Below are 26242 nucleotides of genomic sequence, written 5' to 3'. Positions count from 1 at the left end.
CTAAGGTTAAAAGTCCGAAAAAGCGTCATCATCTATATATGTATGCATGCATGCATATACATATATGCATGCATGCATACATAATGTATGCATGTATGCATGCATGCATATATGTATGTATGTGTGTATGTATGTATGTATGTGTGCATGTGCGTGTGCGTGTGAGTGTATGTATGTATGTGTGCACGTGTGTGTATGTATGTGTGTATGTATTTATGTATGTATGATATAATATTATACATGTACAGTCATTGGTTCATCTATATTTTGCCTAACTTCACCTATTTATTGCTTCTATATTTAGCCCATTTCATGAATTATCCATTTAACGTATCTAATAAATTGTCCATTTAGTCTTATCTCATAAGTTGCCTATTTGATATAAACCCAATAGCTCATAATCTGACAATCGAATTGAGCCGAATATATTTTTTTCAGTTCAATTTGAACCAATTTTTCAATTTGGTTATTTCGATTTCAGTTTTAGTTTTAAAAAATTGATTCAAATCGAGTCAGTTTAAAAATTAATCCTAAACTGATATGAATCGATTCATGCACACCCCTAATTAACATTGTTATATTGATTCTATGAGACGAGCAGGCATAGGTTTTTCAAATTTCTAAATGCAGATCAATTAACTAAGGTGCCAATATTCGACTTACCACCATGCTTAAAGGATCCATGAATGTCCTACGGCAATTTTTCAAGATGATGAATGCACCATGAGTCAAGATGAAACCGGCTCCTAAGTTACATCTACCACACATCGCACAAATCTATATATAGGAAATTTTTATGAATTAATGAACCATGAAAAGATGCTCCAGCAATATGAAATAAAGTATATTTGAAAACTTGAGTCAAGGATCCTATGCTTGATTCTCATGAATCAACAATGAAGCTAACTTGCAGCTAGGCAAATTGATGAGAAGAAAAGAGGCATGAGATGCATCCTTTAGTGTTACTAAGGTGTAAAATGTAAGTATTTTGTGCTATGACAAATAAGATGCTTGAAATTATACAAATGCAAAAACATTTTGAGGAAAATTTTGAATTTGCATGGCATTTTATGTCATTATAAAACTCTAAAAGAAGCATGAATAGCATCTCCTGGAAGGAAAAAAATTGCAACCCAAACTAGCAGTTTACGTCACCATGTCTTCTCTACCCTTTTCCCAGGACATTAATGATTTTTTTTGATAGAAATTATCAACAAAAGAGAAAATACTGCACCTGACGTACAAACCAAATTACAGCTTGTTCCATCGGCAAACTTCCAATATCCCTTTAATGCAGCAGCTCTTTACATGCACTTGGTTAATAAAGTACATCTATGCACGGCAAAAATTTGACACATCAATGCAGCTTGCGTTCAACAACACATTTTCTAAACATTGAACTTAGGATAAATTTAATTTATGATCAAAATCAAAATTAATTAGAATGAAAATCAGAACGGTCATATCCCTCGATACATTTGATTCACAACTGAAGTTGAAATTAGAATTGAAATGAAATTTGAATACTAGAAGAGTATAAAAATAGAAACATAAATAATGTTATGATCAAGGCAGCAACATGGAAGAATATAAAGTTATAAACTATGATTTATGTATGTGTAGTGAAAATATACATGAATTAAGTTTCTTAGATGCTTTTGGTGTCGATCCAAGACCTTAGCATTTGAAGAACTAGATTTATGCTATAAGAGAATATAATGAACCATGTAAAAAGGAAGGCCACTAGGATTAACAGGGCATAAGTGATTCGATAGGATAAGTTGAATAAAACAGGTTGCACATTCTCATAGATGTCACGCGAACGATAATAAAAGGTAAAATATCCATGTCAGAGTTAGAAAGTCTGAAACATATGTCAAAATGTATAATCATACCCAAAGGTACTCGTCTCCTTGGTAGCTTCCAAAGTAGCCAACCACATTGGGATGACTTCACTGCTGCAACATCTTAATTTCACCTCGGATTTGTTCGTATCCTTCTCCCTGAGCACTAAATTTAGCCATTTATATAGATCATTGTCAAGGAAAAAAAAACATGGGGACATCTATACATTATTCAATTTATTGTCTTCATGAAACACTTATTAGACAGAATGATGAGATAACTGTTTTGTCAGATGAAATAACTCCAAATAAGCTTGTTTAATCAAATTACTGGAATTTAATATATCATGTACATTCATCAGTACTTTTAGTCATTAATTTGAAGATGTCATTGCTGAAGATCATTATGAAGCAATCTAAAAAGAAAAGAGAGGGGCGAAGAGATACTACAATTATGTTGGTATAAGTCAAATATTGCAGTGACATTGTCATTATCGGAATAAAATCGACTAAAATGACTAACTTCTTTCCAGTCAAGTTCCTAAAAAATATTTCTTCCCAGTTGACCGACCAAGGCTCTATAATTCTTCAAGCGCATAAAGCCACAAACTACAGAAATGTCAGTTTTCCAAGGCCATTGTTCATAAATTCTAGTACAATCAAACCTTGGCATCCTTGAACTGAAAATTAAAGAGGATATCTGTCAATTGATTAACATGGACTAATAATCTAGTTAGCTAATTAAAATATTTAAAATAAAGAACGTTAAGAATTTCACTCTAACTTACAAACATCAAGTAGATGATAAACTCCACCTTTGGCTTCTGATAAAGGTTCAAAGACCACATCTGAAAGATAACAGGTCTGTCAAGTTCTCAGCTTGTTGCCTATTTCTTTACATCAAAGACATGGATGGACCAGTTCCAAACTACTTCATGACATCAAGTATGGTGTTTATTCTATCTACAAAGGATTTTAAAAAGGCAAATACCTAACACCCAGGGTCTGACTTAGTGGTTATGCAGGTTGCAACAAGGTTAGGTCTGGTACAGTTTTGGTTTCAGCTAGATTCATGTTCGAATCAGGGTTGATCCACTTTTGTTTAGGAGATATTAAATCCATATTTCATAATTTCAAAAAGCAGCTGTGGTATCAAGGGACCTCATAGTGCTTATGGCTACATGAGGATGCATACAAAGTTTCTATTTTTAACTATTAAAAAGGTAAATGCAATATATTAAGTACAATAAAAGCAATAATAATGAAAGTATTTTTTATGGACCAAAAATGGTAACGATAATAGTAACGGTAATAGTAGTGGAAATTAATAAGTAGTGCCCTTTACTTGGTATTTAACATCCAATAGTAATAACTATAATATAATCAATATTTTAGCACTATTAGTACTTATACCAAGCTTACTTGAAATCTTTATCAAAATCAACCATTAGTTTGAACTCTCTTCACTTTAGATATGGGCACGAGGCCGTGCTTGGCATAGCCAGTTTATCCCAAACCCAAGCCTGGCACGGCCCTAGACCCGAGGTCTGGCGGGCCGTGTTAGGCAAGGCTCAGTGGCCCGTCAAGCTTGCGGACCTGATGGGTGACATGCGAGCTTGATAGGCAATCTATATTTTTTCTTTTTTCTTTTTTTTTTTGGAGAAAAAAGCAGCCCAAACGGGCATGGCCCATTTAAGGCCGTAACGGGCCCAAACGGGCATGGCCCATTTAAGGCTGTAACGGACATGGCCCATTTAAGGCCGTAACGGGCCATTCCTGGCACGGCCCGTTCAAGGCCGTCACGGATCGGGCCCATAACAGCTAATTTCTTTTTTTATTTTTTATCATTTTAACACCCCCCAGCCATAAAATGGCTAGTTTTATGGGTATTTTGAAAAAATAAAAGTTTAGGACTCTTATAAATACCCTCCTCTTCCATGTTCACCACACCAAATCAATTCTCCTCTCCTTCTCTACTACTCCTCTTGCAATATTTAACAATTAGCAAGTATTCAAGTGCTATACAAGAGAAGGATTAGTCTACTTGGAGAGCTTGGAGAAGGTCCTGAGGAGCACAAAGGAAGCTCACAAATCTCTATCGACCTATCTCTACTCAATTTCTCTATTTGATATTTTGGTTAATTTTTATTATTTACATAACTCATATTTAGATATGATATCTTTTGATGAGAGTCATTTTGGCATTCTTCTGATTTTTGAGAAAAAAGAAACTACTATTTCTATTCCCTTTAAAATCAATATCAAAAAATCAAGGCTCTACCTCTTCTTCCCATAAGAGGACTAGTGCTGTATCGAATGATTAGTAGGCAAAGTTTTTATTTATTAATGCTAGATATTTATAATTTTTTATTTTTATATTTTAATTATTGAGATGAGTTATCTCAATTTTTTCTCTCTTCCTCATTGTATTCGAAGGTCAAGCCTAGCCCTCCTCCTTCCCTTGTATCATTTAAATTGTTATTAATAAATCGATAAGGGTCCACGCCTAACCCTCCCACCATTCCATTACAAGGTGATTTTTTATTTTTATAAAAAAAATCTCACATCTAAATTTAATTTTACTTATTAACCTTTTTTTAATTTATCAAAAAATATATATTTTTTAAATTCAAAAAAAAGATCGGGCCAGCATACAGGCCATGCCGGGCTTGGATCGTACGGGGCTTGGGCCGCGAGCCACAATCCCTCAACCCAGCCCAATCATGCCAGGCCGCGGCCGCGGCCCATTACTATAGCAAACCAGTTGTGTCAAGTATGGCCAGTTTCGTATCGAGCTAGGCCGTGTAATGGGTGGCCCGGCTTGTTGCCCATATCTACTTCACTTACATGGCTGACATAAGAGTGGGCAGTATGTATAGCTGTAGAATGCCAGGTGAGCTCATAGATGTAGTCATATGATATGGATCAGGCCACATACACACCCTGTAATATTAGGTTGATCGTTCTCTTGGTCATTATGCAGTATGACTAGAGTTGGGCATCGGGCCGGGCCGGCCCATATTGGGCTGCCTATGGGCCGTCCCGGCCTGGCACGAACTGGGCCATGCCTGGCATGGCTCACCAAGCACACGACTTAATTCTAGAGGCCAGGCTGGGTTGGGGGTTTAGTGGCCCGTAGCTTAGGCCCGGTATGGCCCAACAGGCCAGGCATGACATGGATATGTTTAAAGTTTTTATTTTAAAAAATAATTTTTATAAAATAAAATAGGTTGGGAGATAAATAAAAAAGAGATAGGACATACTGAATTTTTTTTTTGTAAAAATAAAAATGACCTTGTACAAAAGAAGGTTTGGTATGGGCCTCTACCAATTTATTAATATAAATTAAAATTGTACAAAAGATGGAAAGGGGCTAGGCCTAGACTTGGGCATTGGGTCGGATCGGATCGAAAATTGTACAAAAGATGGAAAGGCGCTAGGCCTAGACTTGGGCATCGGGTCGGGCCAGGTCCGGCCCGGCCCGACCTAGGCCCATCGGGCCAAGTACTGTAGCGGGCCGTGCCCATCTGGTAAACGGGCTATGCAAGCTGGCACGAAAGGCCACCCTCCACCTGGCATGGCCCTAGGCCCGAAGACTGACAGGCCATGCCTGCATGGCTCATTGGCCCATCCGGCCCGTAACAGCCTCAAATGGGCCGTAACAGGTCCAAACGAGCCAGGCATGGCACATAAAGGTTAATTTAGGATTTTTTTATTTTTACCATTTTGACCCCTCAAACAGCCAAAAAATGGCTAGATTGAGGGGTATTTTGAAAAAATAAAAGTATTGAAACTTCTAGAAATAGGGCCCTCCTCTTTCATTCTCATCACACCAATTTATCAAACCAATTATCTTCCTCTCTAATCTCTCTACTCTTATTTATTCTCTCTTCTAGCAATTCTTCTCTCTTTCATTTAATATTTAGTAAGTAACAATTATAGTTTAGCAATTCAAGAGAGATACAAGGAGAGGAAGCATTTTCTTTTTGGAGGTCAGAGTTCAAGAGGCAGCTCTTCAATTACTCCGCTCTACTCTCTTCAGCTCTACTCCGATCTATCTCTTCGGCTCTACAAATCTAGCTCTCCGATGGCCCGGCCCTCCTCTTCCGACTCTCTAACTCTCCACCTACCTCTTCTTCCTCTTCGACTCTACTCAATTTTCTTTTGCTGGTTATGGGTTAGTTTTTATTTTTTTGTGTTTACTCAGTTTAGATGATAACTTATGATGATAAGAGTGTTGCCACCATGCATGTTGGCATTTTTTCTATTTCTGAGGAGAAAAAAACTCTTCCTACTCCTCTTAAAGACCCTTCTATTGAAGCTGGATCCACTTCCCGTATGAGGACTCACTGTATGGAATGATTTTAATAGAGTTTTTGCTGATAGAGTCTATAAAGCAAAATATAAAAAATATATCAAATTATATAGTTGTGCCAGTACTGGAGAAACTAACCATTTGAAGAGACATCAAGAGTCTCATAGGATAAGTGATTCTCATCTTCAAAGTACCCTTAATACACAAGGGATACCCTCATAGGAACTTTTTCTTATAATTATGAGAATCAAAGAAAAGCACTTGTAAAATGGATAGTTAAAGATAAATTAACTTTTAACTTATATGAATCTTTTAATTTTGAAGAGTATGTTTAATTAGCCTTACAATCTGCTTACAGAAGAACCAGTAGACATACTTTTAGAAGAATAGTTATGAAAAATTACTTAGCAATAAAGAATAATTTAATTGAAACTTTTTCCATCTTAAATGCAAAAGTATCATTAACTTGTGATATATGGACTGTATATATAGGTAGTATGTCTTTTATTCTGTCATTGTTCACTATATAGACAACGATTGGCAATTAAATAAGTGTATTCTTATTTTTTATTCTTTTGATTATCCTCATTCTGGCCAATAAATTTTCAATGCTATTTATCAAACTGCAGCTACATATAGTATTAGTAACAAAATTATGTCTATTACATTTGATAATGTTTCTAATAATAATGTAGCTGTCCAATTATTGAAAGACTCTTTTCATCTCATTCTTAATGAAAAATTATTTCATATTAGATGTGCATGTCGTATTTGAATCTTTCTGTTCAAGCTAGAATGGGTATGGTTCAATATATAATGGTAAAAATTAGGAATGCAGTATCTTTCATTCAAGCTTTAAGAGCACGGTTATAAGAATTTAAATAATTATGTCTAGACCACAGTAAATATTTCAAAAAATTTAAACTTGATATAGTTACCCGTTGGAACTCTACATATACAATGATCCATAATGCATATTCATATAAAAATTTATTAAATGCATATATAAATGATCGTGGATTTGACTTTATTTTGACTGAAAATGATTAAAAAAAAAAATTAAAAAAATTTTAGTTAGATTTTATAATGCTACAAATACTCTTTTTGGTGTTTATTTTTCAACCTCTTGTATATTTTTACAACAAGCATATATAATTTATGATCAATTTGTACAATATAGATGTGATGATGGTTTAATGCCTATTATTTATGAAATAAAAAATAAATAGAATCAGTATTGGGACACGGATCAAATTAAATGGCATACATATTTTACTTGATGAAATTGATAAATATATGAATCATGATTCTGAAGCATCTAAAGCTACCTCAGCTACTTTATGATATTTTTGCATTATATGATGAAAAGACTCATGGATCTAGACAGTCCACATCATCTTCACAACCCACTTCTATTACCTCTCATTCATCATCTATTTTCTCATTTCTTACACATAAGAGATATTCATATGTATCTTCTTCATCTACATCTTCTTCATCTTTAAGCAATGAATTAGAATTTTATTTATAAAATAAAATCTCTTCTATATTAGATGAAAATCAAATAAAAAATTTTGATGTGTTGGCCCGGTGGAAGAATGTGAAAAATCAATATCCTATTATGTCTGCAATTGTACATGATATTTTAGCTATGCTAATATCTACGGTAGCATCAGAATCAGCTTTTAGTACAGATCAGCGTGTTTTGGATGAAAAGAAGAATAAGATGACGGACGAGATAATTGAGATGCTGCTCTGCTTCAAAAATTGACTGAATATGAAGGCGAGACTTTAAGACAAAGGAGGATACTGGATCTGATGATGAGGATGATACAAACACAATAGACAATTAGTAAAATTTATTTTTAATTCTTAATTTCTTAAAATTATATATTTTTATTTTTTATTTGTTGAGGTGAGTCATCTCTATTTTCTTCTCTCTCCCACATTGTATTTTAAAGGTCAAGCCTAGCCTCCCTCTCTTTTTTGTATAATTTTAATTTACATTAATAAATCAGTAGGGGTCTATACCAAATCCTCTACCATTACAAGATGGTTTTTACTTTTACAAAAAAAAATTTCAATATCTCCTATCTTTTTTTATTTATCCCCCAACCTGTTTTATTTTATAAAAATTATTTTTTAAAATAAAAACTTTAAAAATGTGTCGTGCCAAATGGGTCGTGCCTTGTGGGCAGGCATGCGGGCCATGTCGAGCCTGGACACGTGCCGTACGGAACCTGGCCCATCGGGCTATGCTAGCCCAGACCCTGAAGGGCTATGTTGGGCCTAGGCCACAGGCCACTAAACCCCCAAGTCGGACCCTAAAATTGGGCCGTGCCATGACACGGCCTGCTATAGTGCCCGGCATGGCCCAGTTCGTGCTAGGCCCACTATAGCGATTGGCGGGCCGTGCCAGGCACGACCCAGCTCGTGCCAGGTCGGGCTGGTCCCTGGGCGGCCTGGCCCGACGCCCAACTCTAGCTAGGCCTGACCTCCAGAATATAATGAGGGAGAGAGAAGAAAATAGAGGTGACTCACCTCAACAAATAAAAAGTAAAAATATATAATTTTAAAAAATTAAGAATTAAAAATAAATCTTACTAATTATTTATTGTGTTTGTGTCATTCTCATCATCAAATCCAGTATCATATCCTCTTTTGTCCTGAAGTCTCACCTTCATATCCAACCAATCTTTGAAGCAGAGCAACATTTTAATTATCTCGCCCATCATCCTACTCCTCTTTTCATCCAGAACGCACCGACCTACACTAAAATCTGATTCTGATACTACTGTAGATATCAGTACAGCTAAAATATCACGTGCAATTGCAGAAATAATAGAGTATTTATTTTTCACACTCTTCCATCAGGCTAACACATCAAGATTTTCTATTTGATTTTCATCTAATGCAAAATAGATTTTATTTCATAAATAAAATTCTAATTCGTTGCTTAAAGATGAAGAAGATGCAGATGAAGAAAATGCATATGAATGTCTCTTATGTGCAAGGAATGAAAAAATAGATGATTAATGAGAGGTACTAGAAGTGGGTTGTGAAGATGATGTGGACTATCTAGATCTATGAATCTTTTCATCATATAATGCAAAATATAATAAAGTAACTCAGCTTTAGATGCTTCGAAATTATGATTCATATATTTACTAATTTCATCAAATAAAATATGTACATCACTTAATTTGATCCATGAATCAAATATAGCAACTAAGTTATGCATGAGACATACCATGTCACAATACTGATTCTAGTTATTTTTTATCTCATAAATAATAGGTATTAAAATATCATCACATCTATATTGTGCAAATTGACCACAAATTATATATGCTTATTGTAAAAATATACAAGAGGTTAGAAAATAAATACCAGAAAGAGTATTTGTAGCATTATAAAAACTAACTAAAAAATATTCTAATTTTTTTTTTCAATCATTTTCAGTCAAAATAAAATCTAATCCACGATCATTTATATATGTATTTAATAATTTTTTGTATGGATATGCATCATGAATCATTGTATATGTAGAGTTTCAATAGATAACTGTATCAAGTTTAAATTTTTTAAAATATTTACCGTGATCTAGATACAATTGTTTAAATTTTTGTAATCGTACTCTTGAAGCATAAATAAAAGATACTGCATTCCTAATTTTTGTAATTATATCTTGAACCATGCCCATTCCAACTTGAACAGAAAGATTCAAAATATAACATGCACATCTAATATGAAATAATTTTTCATTAAGAATGGGATAAAAAAATCCTTCAATAATTGTACAGCTACATTATTATTAGATGCATTATCAAATATAACAGATATAATTTTACTACTAATGTCATATATAGTTGCAGTTTGATAAATAGTATTAAAAATTTATTAACCAAAATGAAGATAATCAAAAAAACGAAAAGTAAGAATACGCTTATTTAATTACCAATCATTATCTATATAATGAGCAGTGATAGAAATAAAAGATATACCTACAGATGCAGTTCAAATATTAGAAGTTAATGATACTTTTGTATTTAAGGCAGAAAGAATTTCAATCAAATTGTTCTTCATTGCTAAGTAATTAGTTATAGCTACTCTTCTAAATGTACATCTACTGATTTTTCTGTAAGCAGATTGTAAGGCTAATTGAATATACTCTTCAAAATTAAAAGATTCACATAAATTAAAAGATAATTCATCCCAAACTATCCATTTTACAAGTACTTTTCTTTGATTTTCATGATTATATGTAAATGTTCCTACAAGGGCACTCCTTGTGTATTAAGGGTGCTTTGAAGACAAGAATCACTTATCTTATGAGACTCTTGATGTCTTTTCAAATAGCCAGTTCCTCCAGTACTGGCACAACTATATAATTTGGCATATTTTTTATATTTTGCCTTATAGGCTCTCATCAATCAAAATTCTATCAAAATCATTCCATACAATGCTAGTCCGCTTATGGAAAGAGGATCCAACTTCAACAGAAGAGGCTTCAGAGGGAGTAGGAAGAGTTTCTCTTCTCATCATCATAAGTTGCCATCTGAACTGAGTAAATGTAAAAAAATAAAAACTAATCCATAATCAATAAAAAAAATTAAGTAGAGCCAAAGAGGAAGTAGCAGTAGAGCAGAGAGTTTGAGAGTCGGAAAAGGAGGGCCAGGCCGTCGGAGAGTCGGATAGTCGAAGAGTAGGATTTGTACAGTCGAAGAGGTAGATCAGAGTAGAGTTGAAGAGAGTCAAGCAAAGTAACCGAAGAGCTACCTCTTGAACTCCAACCTCCATAAGGGGGACGCTTTCTTTTCTTCTATAACTCTTGAATTGCTAAACTATAATTGCTACTTGCTAAATATTAAATAGAAGAGAAAAAAATTGCTAGAAGAAAGAATAAATAGGAGTAGAGAGATTAGAGAGGGAGAGAATTGATTTGATGAATTGGTCTGATGAGAATGAAAGAGGAGGGTTCTATTTATAAAAGTCCTAAATCTTTCATTTTTCCAAAATATTCCTCAATCTAGACTTTTTTTTTGACTATTGAAGGAGTCAAAATGGTAAAAATAAAAAAAAATTAGCTATTAGGACCCCTTAAAAAATAATAAAAAATCTCAAATTAATCGTTACGGTCCGTGCCTAGCCTGTTTGGACCCATTATGAGCCATGCCAGGCACGACCCATTTGAGATCGTTACAGGCTGTGCCCAATATGGCCCATTTGGGCTGGGAAAAAAAAAAGGCCGAGTCGAACGGGCCAACAGGCCATGCCTGATACAGTCTGTAAGTCCTTGAGTCTAGGGCCGTGCTAGGTGAAGGGTTTAGGCTTTTCGTACCATACCGGCATGGCCTGTTTATCAGATAGGCCATGTCTGGCATGACCTACTACAGTACTTGGCCCGATGGGCCTGGGTTGGGTCGGGCCAGGCACAGCCTGATGCTCAAGTCTAAGTACGACCGTATAGAGTATTGCATATAGATAATGCCATGGATATGTGGCAGTATACCTATGCGAATGAACATGCAACAGTATGCACCCATTTTAAAACACTGGATTAAATCATTTTTAATTTATTGGATTTTTAGGTTGCTACCGGCTCAAACACAAAATCATACGAAACATGTGAATGTTGAACTATTTGTTTGGTTGGACATGAACCCAACACGAAAACAACAATAGTAACACACAGGCATCATCCACAGCCTAACCTGCAAAAGATTAATTAACAATTATATGTGAGTTACCATTAACAATAAAAATAGGTGATTTTCTACATAAAGTCATTACTAAATGCTAATAGCTAAGTAGTTCCTTAAATTCAAGGATATCAAGGTTGAGTATGGAAAACGTATGGTGTTAGATTGGGTCTCACATGGGACATACATCATCCATTCTGGAAGGATTTTTTGGTTAAGATATAGTCTAGGTGGCTTCAATTCACATTGGACCTGATCATTTCTGGATCAATTAAACTGGAAACTAGTCAACTTAGTCTGCATGCAGCCCTATTGTTGTGCTTATGGATTGGCATTATGCATGAAAAAACTGATAATATAAGTATCACCAAGAAAAATTTGAAACAAGAAACATACCCAATCAGTCAATGATATGAATTTCACAGCAACAAGCTCTGAGGTCCTTAAATCTCTAGCTTTTTAGACTGCCCCATATGAACCTTTTTCCTGCACTCACCAAAAGCAAAGCCAATCAAATTGGGTACAGATGAACAACCAAGCAAATCTGTATCTAGATTAAATCCACTATAAAATTCATGATAGCTCCTCATTGAACACTATCAGTTGCACATATCCAACAAGTTCAAGGTCTGATAGTTTTATTAGCTAACAGAATGCATAGAAAGTGAATTTTGAACAGGACTTTAGACAAGAAACAAGAATTCATGTCATTTGTTCCTCAGAAAAACTTTTAACTGCATTTATGCAAAAAGAATACTTTTAAATGCCAATCAATTTGAAAACAAGAACTCAAAATATTTAAAAGATAATCAAGGGGATAGAAGTGAAAATTGAGGAATTGGCTCTGGATTGGAGCAACATAGACGCTCTGTTTAGACAGAACTATTCCCAGAACAGTGCAACGTAGTTTTTCTGTCGAGATAGAAAAATGAACTATATTTTCAGTTTTACGCATTTTCTATTGTAATGGCAAAGAAATATTGGGACATGAGGATTCACCGAGCTCAAGGAAGGGAATACTCGGTCCTCCTGAAATAGGTTATATTAGTACATTACCATTATTTTTTCAAATCAGGGACCACGGGGACTCCAGCCGAATGCATTGTTCTTGTGACTTGTGAGACTACTGTCTGCAAAGATTGCTGCTTTCCGGCAACAATCCAAGAAATGATAAGATAAATACTCTCAAGGAAGAGTCTAATTTCTTCCAGAATTAGAATAACAAGAATGTCATGTAGACGTGATGTTCTAGTGTAACTTGGCGTCAAAGAAAGTTCTCTTTTCAGGCAAGAGTCCAAGAACTCAGACCTAACCAATCTCCTGCAACTATTATTAACACCATCACAAAGCATTCACCATTCAAGAAAGAATCTAAAAGACTCACCGCGCTCGTGAAGCAGTTCATACTTGGTGGAAGGATCCTCCTCGGCGACGCTACCATCAAGGACGTAACTCACCGATGCCTTCCTCCTCGCCTGCCGCTGCGGCTGCTGCAGCCTCCCCTCCTCGCCCTGGAACTTCCACCCTTATGTTCTCCACCATCCCACTCATGAACGACGACCCGAACCGCCTCCGCCTCTGCCGTCAGTCCTCCGGACGACGGTCTTCGACACGGACACCCCGGGGCTCCCGCGCGCGTCGTGGACCGAATCAGGAAGGTAGATTAGGCATCGTCAAGCACTGACCGGCTCCAGGGCCTGCCGCGCTGGAGATCCAGGAAAGGAGAGTGGAGGGGAGGCGGGCGGTGGGGTAGGGGGAGGGGCGGGCGTCGCGCTTGACAATGAAGTCCTTGGGAACGCGCTGGAGGAGGGGAGGGAGGGAGGAGGCATCCTCGGGGTCGGACCCGTGGCCATGGATGACGACTGTGGAGTAGATGTCTGATCTCTAACCCCGGTGGGGGCGAGAGGAGGAGGAGAGCGGAGGAGGAGGGAGGAAAGAAAACCCAGAGGGGGTGAGAGAGAGAGAGAGAGAGAGAGAGACGGAGAGGAGGTATTTATCGGCGGGTCGAAACTTACGAGTTGGGACTTGGGATCGGTCACTTGGGGACCTGGCTCGTCTCCCAGCCGAGTTTCAAAAACATAGCCGTTATTTACGGGAAAAAAAAAAAATTAGCCGTTACGAGTTGTCAGCCAGTTTGATGGCGACGATGCCGGATGGGGTTGCATCTTTCGCGCGACAGAAGGATTCATCTTCCTTCGCGCGAATTCACCGTCGGATCGCGCAATAATCACTCCCACATCTGAGGAAGTGGATGGATGAGATGTCCGAAAGCTTTGAGATATATACATGTGGACTGTGATCCGATGATTGACGCCAGGAAAGAATATCAATCATATTTCGGAAGGAAAGATACAATCCCGAACCTGATGATTCCAGTTTATCTACTAGTGCAATCTCTTGCTTGCGGGAGAACTAGTTTGGCTGATAATTTTTTTTTTTTTTTAATGGATTCTTTAATTCTTCATATAAAATTAAGGAGGTTAATTTTTTTCTCATTAAAAATATATTTTTTGAATGGCCGATGTCTGAAAATATAATTTTTATATATTTAATTAACCATAAGAACATGACTCATTGTAAAATAATTTATATTCGTTTGAGTATCTATTTTTTTAAAAAAATTATATAAAATATGTATTATATTCTTGATAAAGAAAAAGATCTTACTTCATTTTATCTAAAAATTTAGGAATATTTTTAGTAAACAAATTATCCCAATTCCCAATCAATAAAAATTAAATTTTTTCATATCTCATATGAAATTTTTTTTCAATAAAATATCAAAATCTTGTTCTCATGGAAAAGCTATTTTTTTATCCCTCTTTTTTTTTTTTTTGGCAACTCCAATCAAATGTGAGGTATTTCTCTATTTTTCTTTGACAACACTTTTCTCCCTCATTTTCCAGTGAACTAAATGAGTCCAAAGATGAATGATTGATCAGGCTATGTATAGCAGCTGATGGAGTCCGACTACAAAATATCCACAGTCATTTGATTGACGACTACCAAAACAGGAATAGCCAACCTAGGCTCTGATGTTTGTAATGTGTTTGTTTAGATGAAAGAAAGTATGGATTATTGCAATTAAATGAGAGGATCAATCAATGGTTTGATCCCATGCAATAAGTGTACTTCCATTTTTAAATGATGGTCTACTCTTCTGACAAGCAAGAGTTTAAACTGCCACAAATACTTCCATTAAAATAGGGGGCATGTATGAGGCAGGCCAGTTGAGTCATGATGAAACGCAAATTTTAGAAGAAAATTATTGACATGTTTTTACTTGTAAGGTTGAAAGATACAAGCTGACCTATCAATGGACACAGAATGAGATAGCTCACTTAGCATTGTGTTCCCAAAACCGTACGAGGCTAAGAAAGAAAAAAAGCAAGCTACTCTGTTGCTTAGCCTCTCTGTAATATCAAAGATTTTGGACTCTTGTAGATGTTGCACCCATTATATATTCTGCAATAAAGTTTTGAGATCCTACCTAAACGAGAGACATACTTCATCCACCGTACAATACATAATAAGGGAATCACCCTCCTAGTGTACACCGGTGGCGTGTACATGGGTAGTTGGGAGCAAGCTTCATAACTTGCTAGGCTACATGAAACTCTGCCAAAAGCACTGTAGTAGGAATAATTATCAATTGGACCGGATGGAATTAGGATGAAATCATCTTATGTGGATATATTTTGTTCTAGAATGAAATTATCAGATGGATTCACCTCACCCAAGATCCATAGTAGATTTGATCCATCTAATAATTTCTCTTACGATAGAAAGGAGAAGATCATCCCTCGCAAAAACCATTCCGCGATGATCCCAAGCAAAACTCACATGTTTATAAGCCAGGTTAAAAATCAAAAGATGAACCCAAGCCATTTAATTGACGAACGAATCAACCAACCCAACCTACATAACTTCTTCTAAACAAACAAGTCAAATTGGAACAAATCTGCAACGTTCTGTGAACCCAATTTGTAGCATATATTCGACCATAAATGGATTTGAATGGATTGTTAACAAGTTAACCTGACATATTAGAATGATAAAAATTATCATGCCATGATAGAAAGTGCACGCATGCAAATATCTGCTCACTGGCGGGGCATGTGTGCTCATTTTACATTTGAGAGAGAAATAAGCGCACATATGCGCATTACCTTTTTTTTCTGGGAATAATCTTCGAAACAATTTTGGTTGGATAGGACGTTACGGTTGAGGTTGTTTCATAGAGAATGAAGCTTGTGGGACGTTGGCTAGGAAGTTGGGCTTTTTTTTTTTTTTTTTTTGGGTTGTTGGTAATTGAGTACCGCTCGTTAACGTAGCTGAACAGTCAAAGGTACATATCATGTTTCAGCAAAAGGCTCTTTCACTGCCTCACATGCAGCAGCTCTATTTGGATTCTTGATAGAAACCACGAAAAATTCTTTATGCATCACGACAATATAGAAAATCTGATATGGAGTGCATTATCTTTTGTGATTGATCCACATAGCTATCAATTTTTAATATATATTTAATATCTATAATTTTTTTTTCATTTAAAAAATTTGTATGACGAAAATATTCCTACTCTTTGAAAAAAATTATGACATTATGTGACATATCATGACTTCTTACATGCAGAATATCATAATATAGTTTAAAAAATTATGACATCTTGTGATACATTATGGTATTCTGCATCAAATTATGATATCCTACATGCAGGATGTCATAATATGGCTCAGAAAATTATGACATCTTATGGCATGTTATAACATATTGCATCAAATTATGATTTTCTGCATATATGATATTATAATATGGTCCAGTATGTCATAATATAAAAGGAGCATTTTTATCCAATCACTTGCCAACGTGCATTTAATACCTGCAGTTTCACTTTTTCATTTAAAAATTTTGAATGACGAAAATATCCCTGCTCTTTGGAAAAAATTATAACATTCTATGGTATATTATGGCATCCTGCATCAAAATTATGATTTCTTGCAAGCAGGATGTCATAATATGGACACAAGATGTTATAATTTTTTCTAAAAAATAGAGATATATTCGTCATCTAAAATTTTCAAACGAAAAAGTGAAACTGTAGGCACTAAATGTGCATTGAAAAGTGGTATCTATACGAACCAATCACATAAAATGGCAAACTTCATGTCAGATTTTCTCCACCACCTGCGGCGCACAAAGAATTTCACCGGAAACTATTGGTCCTCTATGTCAAATAAGCTGTCCTCATGGGAGTGCGTGTTTGTGTGCATTAAAAACAGCACCACGTTAATGGGCCACAGATCATAGCCTAAGGCCAGCCCTGCTTGGAACTGGTGGGCTGGACTACCATATTGAAATCAACCACAGTTGGTGGAGGCCAGGCAATGGAAGCAAGATGGATCAAACAGATAGTGTTGACATTGTATTTACTCAGGGTAGCGTCATTGAGTTCCTCTTAAAATTTGTTTAGACACAGTTAAGATTATGACCTATCTAAAATCTGCTTGAGAAATGTCGAAACATCCATCTGGACATCCTCATCAACAAATCATAATAAATATATAAGACCATCCATAGGCCTCTTCTATCTTATGCAGCCTCATAGCATTTATGCGTTTGCCCCATTAAAATGCAAAATAGTTGAAGCATTGGTGTTCATGACCCAGCATGCTTAATCTTTCAATGCTATTGCTAGACCTACATACCAGTGCTTTGATGGTGCAAATTTCGAATTGTCGATAGCCGCCCTGATTTGTTACATCTGCATCAAGTATCATTTTTTCTTAGCACTCCCCAATGCCCCTAAGAGGTAACATGGTGTTTGCTATAATCTGTATAAAAGAAATATAGCTCTGATAAGAATGATCCCATACATTGCTACAATGACAATAATAATGATTGCTTCACTGTCGTCCTTTGTATATAATTTAACCAATATGTTACAATTCTTTCACCGTCCTAGGTATTCCACGTTTGCGTTGCCCATGCAACAGTTGTCTGGATTGCCATTTGTTGATAATACTGTTTACTCCTTAAGACATTTCATGATGATGGACACTTCTTTTTTTTTCTAACGGTTAGTTCCACCAGTAAAACTTCAACCCAAATTCCCACAAAAAATGGATTTTGGTTGTGATTCTGAAACCTATGATTTTGACGTTTTTGTTTGAGCTTAGGTATTAAATCTCATTCCAGGGTTCCAGCATCCTAATTGCTTGGTAGCTTCTGGTTGTTGTCCTAATACTAGACAGCTAGAAATGATCAAATGCCTTGACATTTTTAAATTTTGTGGCCTCTAACGCAAGCGTCAATATACAGCTACCTCATGGTGACAACCAATAGCGAGGACAAAGGCATAACAACATAGAATTAATCTTCTTATGATAAGAGTGTTTTGATTGATCTTTTCTTCTTCCAGAAAAAGGAGTCCAATCTACAGGATTAACTTTCACAAATGTCAGCTGAAAGGAAACAAACAATGCTTTCTTGTGTAAAATTATATTGCATGTATAGCTCAAGTCATCTTCTAGTGCATGCTTGTTTCTGTAGACGGAAAGACCTCCATTCCCTAGCTGTATGCACCAACCCACTAACAGAGGTGTAATGTTCAGTAGCTTTATTCCCTTCTCTACTTGCTACTTTGTCGGTAACAAAATGGACTAAAAATCATGGAGGACATTCCAAGGAGCTGTGCATGCTTCCTTATAAGTATCATGATAACCAACCACCATGGAGCTATCCTCAATAATGAGATTGCGACTTGTGCCGTATCCCTTGGCAAGTGCTGCACCTTCGTAGAAATAATTCATTTAATAAAGCTTTTGAAGACCCAAGATTAGCAAGTCTGAATCCTATTATAAATTGTCCGTCTTGTAGAAGTTTTGAAGACCCAAGACTTCAGAGAAAGCAACCTTCAAATTTCTTTCTGAGTGTTCACCACAAATGATGCCTCATCATCCGCATCAGCAACCAAGACACAGTGATGTAAAGTTACAACCACTATTTGATTACAGCTCATCAATCACGTCTTTTTGGATAGGCCAAATCCAAAAATTACGTCCAATGAGATGCAATCAATAGGATAGCATATCACTGTCTTAGGGATCCTTCAAGCCTTGGATAAACCTACAAACTGATGAAGACATGGTTCAAAAGTTTTTCTTCTTTTTTTTTTTGGGTAAAGTTAAAGACATTATTTAAGGCCATAGCTCTTTCAAGAGAGATCGATCTCAGCTGACAACCCTTATAATGTCATTATCTTTTTTTTATATGATGACATAACATATATTTATTCACATGAAGACACGTGCAAAGAAGAACCTGGCAAAGAATATCTTCGACAGACCGCCGAATTTTGTGCTTTCATGCATGTATTTTTATGTGAATAGAGAGTCATTGTATACCAAGGCAAGGAAGAATGGTCAAGGGGATATTTGTTTAATTAGGAAGTATATGAGTTGGACTCTAACAAATTATTATCTAGCAAATTGCCTACCTAACTGGTGCTGGGAGTTGATCTCCAACATACCTCTATTCAAGGATCGTGGACATTGGAACATGCAAGGAAACAGTACTAATTCTATGGTTTTGCTACCCACTGTACGACTTGTTGATTCATATGATGTGGAAATCATGATAAAAAGATTATATAAACCATCATTTTTAATGAATGCTATGCAATGAACTTAGACACAGTCTCACCAGCTCATGCCACTTGGAACTTAAAAAAACCCTATGGCTTGTGGTGTTCATGTTTGTCAGTTGGATCTTGAAGGAGCCCATTGGAAATGCACTGGAGGTTTGGAAGTGCATCTTTTCCGTGGCAATGGAGTTCTCAAATGCTTATTACCTAAAACATAGTGATGATTGCATGAAGCATGACAAGATCTGAGATCAATTTAAAAACTGCATAAAGTAATGCGAGACCTATAATACCTGTAATGAATTACTCCTTAGCTTCAAGGTTGCTGAAAGGTCATGCCCCACATCGATCCGCTCTCATTTTAAACTTAACATGGAAAGAGATTTTGATCAAATCTAATAAGTATGCTATATTTAAAGGCAAAACTAGGTTTTGATTCCTTGTACGCCATCTCTGATGCTTGTGGAGTTCAGTGAATCATCCATGTATTATACTCGCTAGTGGATAGGAAAGGCATTCTATGGGCCTCATACCATGGTTCCCACAAACCATATAAGATCAGTGGTAGCTTGATTCAGATGATAACAATTTAGTTGCTAAGATTCAATAGCATGGGTTAGATGGCATTTATACTTCAACTCATGTGTACAAATTAGATTAATAAATCTCTTCCTTTATTCCTCTAAAAATGTCTTCCTTTCTAATCAAGAAGAGTTGCTCAAGAAATCTGACTCGTATGCCGCATCAAATCATCATCATGAACATGACATGGAGCTAGTGCTGAGGCCATGCGCCACCAAGTAGGGTCCTGCTATCCTTGTTATATGTTGACCCCTTTAGAAGATTGATATGGAAGTGGCTATAGGTACTCCGTGAAATAATTCAATTGGTGATCAAGGGAATATTATCTCCTTGATCATATTCCGTCAAAGGACTAGATTCCTTGTCTTTCCAACACATGCCATGGTCAAAATCACTAGACATTCTCCAGATCTAATATTGGTCATATGAAGATCTCTGGAAATGGTGATACAGGAACATGGACTGAGTAAAGATAGGAGATAAACCAAAAGGGAAATGAAGAACGTTTCCTAATCTTTTCAGTTATTATTGTGGTAAAAAAGGATCTATGGCCTCCTTGTTCCACTCCAAACAGGGATGTTGGTGCATTCCAATTTCTTCACAGTCTTTGGATGTTTTGAAAAAAAAAAAAAATCAAATCTTCTGTCAATATTTGCCAAAGTCAATCTGAATTCAAACTAGAATAAAATCATCTGGTAGTTGGAACCCTCGGATAACTTCACCACATCTTCCCCCTAACATTTTCTTGCCACTAGATGGGTGAAGCAGCCTCTAGCTAAGCTGTTGTGGAAAAGTAGGATTCCATCTAAAGAAATGTATTATGTGGTTGGCCCTTCCAAACAAACTCAATACTAGGGAGCTCCTACCAAAGAAATTAAGTAGAAATGTTGGTGGTTGTGTGCTTTATGATGGTGCCATAGAATCCACTGATCACATAGTTGTTAACTTTGAGAAGGATCCCTTATAAGTGTAGAATACAGATCCTCCATCCAAGATCGCTAACACAGATGACGATGTCGACACTGCAATAAGAAGAAAGAAGAGAAATAAAATAATAAGACATAATCAAATACGTGGATCAGCCCAAGATCTATCTCCACGGGGCATGCAAGCTTCACTATGAAAGAAAATAAATACAAGAGGACATCATGCACTCTCAACTCTTATAAACCTCTCTCTTTTAAGAAGAAGCACTCATTCCTTACAACGCTCTCAAAGAACCCCAAGAAGAACTTTCTGGCCGCTCTTTGTGCTCCACAGTTGCTACACCTTTTTTTCAGCCCATGTACCCATTTTTATAGGGCCTCAAAACTACTCTGGTTCGAAATCAGAGTTATATCAAGACTCAAGAAACCCTTGCAAGCTCCCATGGCCATCCGATCGCACTCGCAAACTCTCCTTGCACAAAAACACCTATGGACCATGCATGGACCGTGCCTTGTATGAACTGTCATCTCTTTGCACGTGCCGTGTGTCGCATGCTTATCTGTGCATGCATGAGCCACGTGAAAATGTGTTTGGACTATGGTGGTCAACGGGGAGCACGTGGACCGCATCTCCTCCCACGGTCTACAGTAGACCGCATCACGGACCGCATGGGCGTGTGCCTGGACCGTGCACCCACATGCGTCCACGTGCCCGGGTGCCTGGGCCATGCGCATTGCAATGCACTTGGGCACCCGCAGGCCCCACGCCTATGAGCCGTATGCCTATAGGCCTACGTACCTGTGGGCCGCATCTCCACTCGCATGTTGGGCTTCTGTACTATGGGTTTCTCCATCTTGGGCTGCTCTGGGTTAAATTCGAAGTGTCAAAAACTCAACAATCTCCACCTCAACTCGATATTCGATCTTCACATAATTTTGAAAGCTTCTGGATCATCTCACCTCCATGCTCTAGGACAAATATCTAGCTGCTCATGGATGGACAAACATTGAAGTTGAGCCAGGCCACTCGATCCCATCTCTGTTATGTGTTGTGATCTGCCTGATCTAAGACCTACTCGGGATAGCCTCCTACGGTAATAGGAACTTTGCCTGTCATCCTTCTAAGTCTTCCATCTTGTGTCCAATCCATCTGCATCTGGAGCTCCACCTCGCTCTAAGCTCCCACTGGCTTCTAAAGCTCCACCTCATACTAAGCTTCTTGCCAAGAGGTAATATCCTCCATACTTCTTTTCCTTCATTACAATTCTACTGCCACGCAAAATCTTCATAATTTCATCCTCAGCTCTCCACATGTAGCTGCTTGAATCCAGTTTGCTTAGTGAAATTAGATTTCTTCTGATATTGGGTATGTATCAGATGTCGTCCAATTTCTTCATTGCTCTATCATGAGTTTGTAAGCTGACTTTTTCGATATCCTTGATCACACAGTTCGATCCATTCGATAGATGAACAGTACCCTCACTGCTCTTTATGGAGTCAAACAACTCCTCTCTGCAACAAATATGATGCAAACATGCAGAATCTAAAATCCACTATGAAGAAGAAGGAGATACCTCATCAGTCATCAGAAGAATATCATCACTATTTTCTATATCACTACCTTGGACCGCTATCACTACAGTAGCCTTCGTCCGATCATTGAGCTACAAACAATCTCTGACTTGATGCCCTAACTTATCACACCTACAACATCTGATCTTGCTCAAGTCTTTCGTCTAGGACTTGGATCCCTTACTGCTTCGTCTTCTGCCACTACCACCTCCAATCACCATCAAAGTCGAGTCGCCATCAAAACTTGAGGCTCAATTTTTCCACCTAAGAACCTCATTCTGAAGAAGTACAGAAGTAACCTCATCCATCTTGATGGTATTCTTTTCCATAAAAAGAGCAGTCACCAAAGACTCAAAAGAAGGAGAAAGCAACGATAGCAAGACCAACGTCATGATCTTCTCTCCAACCTTCTTTCTAATGCTGAGAAGATCAATGAGGATCTTCTTGAAGTTGCTGAGATATTCCTATATGCTCTATCTCTCACTCATCCGTAGCTGATAAAACTACTTCTAGAGGAAGAAAATAGTGATAAGTGACTTCGTCATGTACATCTCCTCGAGTTTCATCCACATCACCATCAGAAAAGTCTCACTAAGCACATGGATCACCACATCATCCATCAAGTACAAGCGAATCGTACTCACCACCTGTATCTGGAGTTGCCTCTAGTCCTTCTCCTCCATGATAGTTAGCTTCTCTTTGTACAAGAGAGCATCGATCAATCTTTATTAGATGAGCACATCCTTCACCCATGCTTGCTATAGAGAGAAATTGCTCTTTCCATTATACCAGTTGATCTTCATCTTGATTGGGTCTGTCTTCTCTATCTTCTTTAACCTCGATCAACATCGCTACAATCTGGACAACTACGTGCTCTGATATCACTTGTTGGGAAGGATCTCTCATGAGTGCGGACTATGGATCCCCCACTCAAGATCACTAACACAGATGATGATGTCGACACCGCAATAGAAAGAAAAAAAGAAACAAAAAAATAAGACACAATCAAATATGTGGATCAGCCTAAGGCCTATCTCTACGGAACATACAAGCTTCACTATGAAAGAAAATAAATACAAGAAGAGATCATATACTCTCAACTCTCATAAACTTCTCTCTTTCAATAAAAAGCACTCAATCCTTATAATGCTCTCAAAGAATCCCGAGAAGAATTCTCTGGCTGCTCTCTGTGCTCCACAGCCGCTACACCTTTCTCTCAGCCCATGTATCCCTTTTTATAGAGCCTCAAAACTACTCTGGATGAAATCAAAGTTATATCAGGTCTCAAAAAAACCCCCACAAGCTCCCATGGCCATCCGATCGTGTTCGCAAACTCTCCTGACCCTCAGATCGCGCCAAAACACCTCAAGACCAAATGTGGACTGTGCCTTGCATGAATTGTGGCCTCTTCGCGCATGCTATGTGTCGCGTCCACGTGAGCCGTTTGAAAATGCGTTTGGACCGCGGTGGTCCAAAAGGAGCGTGTGGACCGTGTCTCCTCCCACGGTCCATGGTGGACTACATCATGGACCACGTGGGCATGCGCTTGGACTACATGCCCGCACGCATCCACTTGCTGACACGTTGGGTGGGCCGCACGCACTGTAGCGGGCTTGGGCACCTACAGGCCGCATGTGCTACAGCAGGCATGGGCACCCACGGGACGTGCGTCTACAGGCCACATCTCCACTCATGTGCTGGGCTACTCTGCTGTGGACTTCTCCATCTTGGACTGCTATGGGTCGAATTCAAGGTGCTAAAAACCTAACAGTCCCTTTACTTCTCAGATTTGGTCTTGGATTTGTGACAGGCTAAATGTGCAGTTTGTGTCATCTAATTTGCTTCAACTCTATTCCTCCTAGTCAAAACAGAATTTCAAATTGGTACTTCATCAACTTGTTCTTATGCTGATAGCTGCTTTGGCTTGGAGTTGCTGGGAGGAAAGGAACTCAAGGATGTTCCTTAACAAGAGCTCAACTGCGGCTGTTGTCTTCAAGAAGATTTTAAATTTATTCAACCTGTGGTCATCTCTCTGCAATCCAAATGACTTGGCTGGTGTTGCAACGCTGGCAAAGTGGCTCTTTAAGGGATAGTCTTTATATTTTTCTCTATGTGGGGTTATGTCGTTCTTTTGCTTCAATCTGTTGCTACTTGACTCCAACCATATTTTGTTCCTGTGAAACTAGCCCATGGTTTGGGTGATACTTTTGGTTGTATAGAAACTATGTTGGATGGCTATTTGGTTCTCTAATGTTCTGTAAATAGCCTTTTCCTAATGAACTTGGGTGCTGCTTTCAGCATCCCTCGTTATCAAAAAAAAAAAGAACATGTTGGACTTGTTTATTGGACCTGCAGGATACATTAGGATATTAAATCTCTTGCAGATATTCTTCTTTTTCTTGGGAAGAAAAGGAAACAAGCTTTCTAGCTAGATCCTCCAAATATTCTATGGGGATTTGGGTACCAGAAAAGAAGTACCTTCGAATCATATCATGCTATGTGGGTTCTTATTCCTCGATCATTTGGTAGTGTTGCACCGTGAAGGGCTAATCAATGAAAATTTAGTCTCTCATCAGATGGTGGACTTTGATAGATAACGACCCACAACCGATCTCTAGAATCTTATTTTATCATGCGGAGCCATGTCTTTCATAAAGCAGGATTAGGATAAGGAAAGGCATAAGAAAAAGAAGAGCATAGTGTCATCAGATTTGGATCAGAAATATGTGTCCATCAGACATAAAGACATTGTTTTCATACTTTGGCATTTCCGAGGGAAGATAGAAATATGGATGCAGAAACAGCATAGACTCCCGCCTCAGCATCATGGGCATGCAACATGAGAAATCGTTAATAATGCCAACGGATAACTACTGATGATTTCAACATGGTTGAGATATTTTAAAGGGCTAGTTTAGGTGTTGATGTACCAAAAAAAGATCTAGTTTAGGTATTCAGGGACCTCTTAGATTCTAGCTATATGCCTCCCAGCTGGTCGCAAAAAAAGCTCTTTCCATCATCATGTGACACGTTTGGAGAGGCTTCCACTCAGTAGGACAGATCTTTTACATGGAAGAAATTTATTGTCTATGTAAGTTCAGAGAATTCAATCTTTTTTTTAATTATAGTAAAATATGCAATTAAATGATTATGGGAACATGAAATATGTATACAAGTTCAATAGCTTTAATGAGCCAAACACCAGTTTTGCAACTGTTAAATTGCCTAGCAGCACAAATTTTTAGTACCCTATTATAAAATCATCCGCACCAGCTTCCACCATTAATACCCCATCAGAAGCCAATTGTCACTACTGAAAACCCATGGTATGCTCTAGAGTTGCATAGTCTGCAACATGTATATGTTGCACCCTCTAATGTGTTTTTTTTCCTTTTTTCTTGTGATCCATTTTTGCTTAGAAGGGGCTTGATTAAACTGGCCTTCTATGTACAAACTCCATCCAAAGCACAAACTAGAGGATTTGCCATCAAACAAATGCACCATCTCTTGTTCACGTAGCTATCAGCTCTAGGCGCAAGAATAAAAAAAGTTATGAGTTCAGCACAGAGATGTTTACGTTACACGACTGCCTATCTGCTTAATTATGTTGCTATCAGATCTAGGTGCAGGCAAAGAGAAATTTATCATTCCATGTG

The 26242-nt window shown here is 37.5% G+C and overlaps 1 long non-coding RNA gene across 1 annotated transcript; it reads right to left on the bottom strand.

The window, feature by feature from the left end:
• Positions 1 to 1916: 1916 nt before the first annotated feature.
• On the bottom strand, positions 1917 to 13600 carry LOC114914821 (uncharacterized). The gene is made up of 3 exons (XR_003802610.2): positions 13246 to 13600; positions 12258 to 12347; positions 1917 to 2010 (listed from the first exon to the last, which is right to left on the bottom strand). It is a non-coding gene; the product is annotated as an uncharacterized lncRNA (long non-coding RNA).
• Between the last annotated feature and the right edge of the window lie 12642 nt (positions 13601 to 26242).

The sequence above is a fragment of the Elaeis guineensis genome, chromosome 2, assembly GCF_000442705.2.
Source record: "Elaeis guineensis isolate ETL-2024a chromosome 2, EG11, whole genome shotgun sequence".
NCBI lineage: Eukaryota > Viridiplantae > Streptophyta > Magnoliopsida > Arecales > Arecaceae > Elaeis > Elaeis guineensis.
This window is presented reverse-complemented; position numbering and strand designations above follow the sequence as displayed.